Genomic DNA, 6,811 nt, shown 5'->3' on the forward strand with positions numbered 1-6,811 from the left:
AACATTTTCGTCTTCTCAAAGTATAATAATTACTAAGGTTTCTAAATCATAATATTTCCCCAGTGTTGATTTGCTAATGTTTCTGAGTTCACAAGAATAATAGATTAAAAAATCTTATTAAAAGTCAATTAAATATGACATTGAACTGTCAACTAGAACCCGAGTTTACCAATTTTCCCATTTCACAAAATAATAATTATTTAATTAAATCATCATTAGATTTATAATAAATAATTTTTAAAAATAATCTTATTGGTCTAAAATAGAAAACCATTCCCAAAACTCGTCATTTGAAACTGACATAAACTTTAAATTCAAACAAAATTAATTAATTAATATTATTAAACCTTTTAATTTAATTAATCAAAATTAAATTATTTTAATAACAATTTTAAAAAACTATATTTAAAAAAACATTTATTAAATTATTTAAAATTTAATAAATTTAAATTACAAAAAAAACTATTTTAAAAATATAAATTAAAAAAATGCTTTTAAAAGCCCGCCGACCTATACACACGACTGTCGCAGCAATACTAAGACCATTGCTGGCGCTTGCAAAATAGGAGGGATAAAGGGTGGGGCGGGGGTGGCCCTCGCCCACCCAAACATTAAAAAAAAAAAAAAAAAAAACAACCCCCCCCCCCCCCCCCCACAAGATGCGATTTATAATATATATATATATATATATAGAAAATTACTGTGGTAAATATACATACATACATACATATAATAATGTATTTTCAACTGTATATTTGATAGGACAACAATATTAAAACAACCAAAATAATGAATTGAATCTGGTTATCCTTTCCAAATCCTATCCCGAAGACACAAATTTCTTAACCAATTCATTCTACAAATTTGCAAATTAATTAAATGAGGGTTTCAGATCAAAACACAAAAAATTCAATAATTGAAATCAAACTTTCTCAAACAAGGGTTTCACGTAGACGAATTCTGAAAATAGAAACACAACAAACACGGAGAAGGCATATATTTTCAATGCAAGAAATACTGCGCAAAACTCATGAGATCCTACCTGGACCTGAGGCTAAATAACAAACGCACAAAACACACAAGAATTCTCCCTCTCTTTCGAAAACCCTTTTCTCAAAAATCAGCTCCCCCAAACCTATCTCTTTCCCAAACCCTCTTCTCGAAAATCAGCTCCCCCAAACCGATCTCTTTCCCAAACCCTCTTCTCAGAAATCAACTCCTCCTAACCTGTCTCTAGAGAAATGAGCTCTAAATCTCTAATAAAGAGTTTTTCCTCAAATTAGGGCTTCGATTGTGCAATCACACAAAAACCCTTTTCTCCTTTATTTTATTTGATTATATTTTAATTTCATGCACAATTTTTTGCAATTTAATTAAAATAAACTTTATAAAATTAATGATTTCTCTCTCTTATTAAATCATGAGACACTTTCAACCAAAGGTTTTTTAACTAACAGTACTAACACTCATTTTAAGTTTTATGATTGATCAACAAGTTCAAAGGCATTCTTACCCTATGCAAAGCTAAATAAGAGGTATCTTCAAAGTATACAAAGATTTGGTCAAATCAGTCGTGCGTTCCTCGAACAAGAACTAGCAAAGATCAATACAAGGGTTACTAAAGATTATAAAACTGGAAAAAAGGACTCTAGTCTTTCTTTGTGTACTTAATAAATTTTGAATATTGGCAACTGGGGTATACCCCTTTTAATAATGTAATAAATAGGACTTCAATCCTGAGAAAGGTTGGAGGTTTTCTTGTCCATTCTTTCCTACCAGTGCTTGTTTGAATGGAGATACTTTGTTGTTCTGTTATTAATTTAATTATAATCAAGGCTTCGGCCGTTTACTGATAAAAATAAAATAAAATCATGAGACACTTTTTAATATAATATTTATTAATTTAACTAATAATATTATTTAGAGTTTATTAATTAAAATAAAACTCCTAAATAAATTATTATTAAATTAAATAAATATAAATACGCTAAAATTAGAACTTTAATGAAATCTTGTAAATTTAATTCTTTTATTTGATTAAATATTAAATTTTCTTTATACAATTTCCATTAAATTAAATCGTTAAATTATCTTTTAATTTGATTTAATTATAACAGAAAATCATCACAGATCCACAAGACTAAATCCAAGAACTCAACTAAAGACAGAGAACATAATCAAACTCCAGGGTCAAAATCACAAATTCATGTCACTTGACAAATTCAGGCAGGTAAAAAACTTAGATACTTGTCCTACTTTCTAGGACAATTGGGTTTAGGGTTTAGGATCCAGACTCAAGAATTATCTCCCCACTTATACTATTGAGATACTACCATAGAGTATGCTTATCTTGACAATTCAAGGAAGTCGATACCCAATACTTGCAATTTGTATAAAATCCACACATGTACATACTCATATATTCTAAACTAAATAGACAATGGTAGGGAGTGGTGCATCATGTAGATCCTGACTAGTAGGTGACTACGACTCCCTCCCTCAACCACATCAGGAGCGTCAATCATAAAGTAAAATAGACAAGTACACCATACACATGCAAGTATGGGGTAAGTAACCATAAAATTGTATATAAATAATTCATCTACTATCATCATGAGATAATTGAAAATCACTAAATGAACATACATGTATCATCATTGAAATAATCATAAACACATGAAATAACTAAGTAACTCAACACATATATCAATTGAATGTGAAATATATTTAATCTAATCAAACTCGATAACCAAGCACCACTAATCATAAAATATAATTATAAAGTTGGCCTAAAGGAATCCGATAATATAACAAGAAAAGTCAATTAGGGGTAGGCATTACATCCATTCCCCCTAGACTTAGGCTTACTCCTAGAAGTCTACAAGAATCTGACACTACAATATGAAAAGTGAACTAGGGTTAGGCATTACAGTTTACTTATCTTCAATTAGCTCTTTGCTCCCCTTACTTGCAAGAGAATCCTATAGCTCATTCAAGGCATCCATTTGAAGAAAAATCGAGATGTAAAATAAATTTTGGGTTTTGAAATCAAGGTTAGAACACCACCCAAAAATCTCACTCCTAAAAGAGAAGTTGCAATTTCAACTTAGGAACACTACAAATAATATTAATCTTGATGGCACATTCACGCCCACTACTGACATCACGATTGGTAAAATGTCAAAAAGCTAAGGAAATTAGACTTAATGCTACATAAAGAACTTTCCTTACTACCTTCACCAACATTGTAATCAAGAGTCACTCGTGATACTCCAAAACTCCGTCCGAGACTCAAGCACAAAAATTGTCAAGCTATTTACTCTCGGGGTTCCTATTTTCAATGTTGAGCATTATGGAAAGATTCTAGGACTTTTGACAAGTCGTAACTCCTAATTTATTTCTTATTCGACTAATATATCTGATTTATAATAATGCCTCAAATAATACAAAGTATTATTGTATTATTTGAGACATTTTTATTTTTTGATAAGTGATATTTTATTGCTTCATAAATTACATCATCAAAAAAGGCCTAAAAGGCTTGATTTACCATTTCCACCCATATAGTGCAACAAACAAAAATCTGACAAGCTTCACCTTTGACCGTAGACATAGATATTGTATCAAACAACACACCGAATAAATAAGCCCTATTGATAAAAATGAATGTTTGGCACAAGAGTACACAAGAGCCCACACATGGTGACCCCAATGACACAACTTTCCTCCCTAGTTCAGTTGACCATCACTCCTCCTATTGTGTTGGCCTTGCTCTCTATTCTGCCTAAAACTGATGGTGGTACCTCTCTTGGGATCTCCCCCGTGTCTCTTTTTCTAACTTTGCTAGGTGTCAATTTCTACTTCTTCCTCTATTCTTCAACCATCCTCCTTTGGTCCTCCTTCTACTAGGCCATGAAATGCAACAACTCCATCCATACAGTCCTCGCCTCCCCAACCCTCTCCCAAACTAGTGTTGCAGAATTGAAGACAATGAACAAATGTACTCCATTCACCGACCCTTTAAAGTGCCTCCAAAGGCCCTCCATTATACAAAAGCCAACCTCAACATCCATCAAATCAAACCAACATTGATACCCTAAATTTCTCATTATGCAAAAAGTTGCTAGCAATTTTAAAAAGTTGCTCAAGCAACTTTGACAAGTTTTGCAAGAATGGAGAAACTCTTGGTTAGATCAGTTATAACCACCCATGATTGGGAGATAAGTATGGATTTGATGATTGGAGAAGGTTAATGGTTTTTAGGATTGCATTTACCATTTTTTGTACTTTTGTACAAACTTCTATGGTTGTACTATGCTAGAACTATACTATTTCTTTGTGGTTGTACAACTTGTATGGATTGGTAGAGTATATCAGAACCCATGGGGATGTAGAGGATTTCAATATCTTTCATTGCTATTAGGTAGTTTGTTTTTAAGTTCTTAGAGTGCAGTGTTAAGATTTTTTGAAGATCACTATTTATACAGGGCAGTCACAGTGTTGTTTGACAAAGAAATTGCTCTAAGGTAAGAACCCACTAGTGGAAATGGTTGAAACCATGGGGGAAATAAGGTTAGAGTCTATACATAGCATTTTTTGTTTGTCTGTGTTTTTGCAATCCATTCCTTGGTTCCAATTGTTAGGATAAACCACGGACAGAAATAAAAACTACATGCAAATATAACCAATAACAGAAAATAATAGAACACACAGAAATGAACACAAGGCACCAAGATTTAACGTGGTTCACCCAATCCCTGGGCTACGTCCACCAAACAGCAAGTCCGATCTTATTACAATCCAGTGATTACAACCTGATTACAATCCGTAATCCCTTACAGCTCAATACCGCCGCAAGAACCAATTTCGTATCACCACATATCAAAAATACCCAACCCTAAGCCCTTTTTATACAAGTATTAAACCGCTTTAGGGTTATAACATGTCGGCCATATGTCGGTCATAATATGTCGGCTACCATGTCGATGTCGGCTACTTCCCAAAAAAATTTTTTTCGGGGCGATGCCCCGAACCCCACTATTTATGAAGTATGTACAGTACTTCCCTGATCAGTCACCACAATCTAACAATCTCCCACTTGGGGACTGATCAGGCTCCACACTAAACAACAATCTCCCACTTGGAGACTGATCCTGTAGCAATACAACTACCGCATGGGGCTCCCACTGGATCAAACCACCCTGGACTCTGCTGTTCTTTTATTCACATTTAGTCTAAAAGACCAACTGAAGCTGAAGAGGAGTTCAGCTTCTCCCTTGTGACAACCTTTGTCAACATATCTGCTGGATTTTCATTGGTATGTATCTTCTCCAGCTGTAACTGTCCATCCTCCAAAACTGACCGAATGAAATGGTACCGCAACTGTATGTGTTTGGTCTTAGAATGCAGAGCTGAATTCTTAGCAAGATGAATGGCACTCTGACTATCTGTGAACAAAAAATTATCCTTCTGAGGATGTCCCAATTCTTCCAAGAAGAACTGAAGCCATATCATCTCTTTGGCGGCCTCTGTAGCAGCAACATACTCTGCCTCTGTAGTGGAGAGAGCATTAATCTTCTGTAGCCTAGAAACCCAGCTCACGGCTGCCCCACCAACAGTAAAGACATAACCTGTAGTACTCCGCCTGGTATCAATATCCCCAGCCAAATCTGAGTCAACATAGCCCTGTAAATCAGTAGTAGAGCCCCCAAAGTGTAAACACTTATTGGATGTTCCTCTCAAATATCTGAGAATCCACTTGACAGCATTCCAATGCTCAAAACCTGGATGACTCATATACCTGCTAACGACTCCCACTGCATGTGCAATATCTGGCCTAGTGCATACCATAGCATACATCAAACTTCCTACAGCTGAAGCATAGGGTACCTTGGACATCTTATCCTCCTCTTCATGTGTCTTGGGACACATCTCCTTAGTCAATTTCAAATGACCAGGTAAAGGTGTGCTGACAGCTTTAGCATTCTCCATAGAGAAACGTTGCAACACCTTCTCAACATAATCAGCTTGAGATAGCGTCAATGTTCTGTTCTTCCTATCTCTGCAAATCTTCATACCAAGGATTTGTTTTGCTGCCCCCAAATCCTTCATAGCAAATGCATGTGCTAATTGGCGTTTCAGCCCCTTAATATGATCCATGTTAGACCCAGCTATAAGCATATCATCAACATATAAACATAAAATAATGTAGCTATCATCATCCAACCTCTTAAAATAAACACAGTAATCTGAATGACACCTATTATATCCATGCTCATGCATAAAACTGTCAAATTTCAGATACCATTGCCGAGGTGCTTGCTTCAGGCCATATAAACTTTTCTTCAATTTGCACACTAAGTTCTCCTTACCTTTGACCTCAAAACCCTGTGGCTGAGCCATATATATTTCTTCATCCAAATCACCATGAAGAAAGGCTGTTTTAACATCCATCTGCTCTAAATGCAAATCTTCAGTAGCCACAAGACTTAAAACAGTACGAATAGAAGTCATTTTAACAACAGGAGAAAATATTTCATCAAAATCAATTCCTTTTTTCTGTGCAAATCCTTTTACAACTAACCTGGCCTTAAATCTTTTCTTACCTCCTTCCTCTTCTTTCAACCTGTAAACCCATTTATTCTGTAAAACCTTTTTACCTGCAGGCAACTTGCACAAATCCCATGTCTTATTTTTCAGCAAAGAGTCCATTTCATCTTTCATTGCAGACTCCCACTGAATCTTAGTATCCACCTGCACAGCTTCATCATAACTTTCAGGTTCACCAGCATCAGTAAGTAAAATAGAATAC

Source organism: Cupressus sempervirens, chromosome 6, assembly GCF_028749045.1.
Source record: "Cupressus sempervirens isolate cs-2001-9-10 chromosome 6, ASM2874904v1, whole genome shotgun sequence".
Classification (NCBI taxonomy): Eukaryota; Viridiplantae; Streptophyta; class Pinopsida; order Cupressales; family Cupressaceae; genus Cupressus; species Cupressus sempervirens.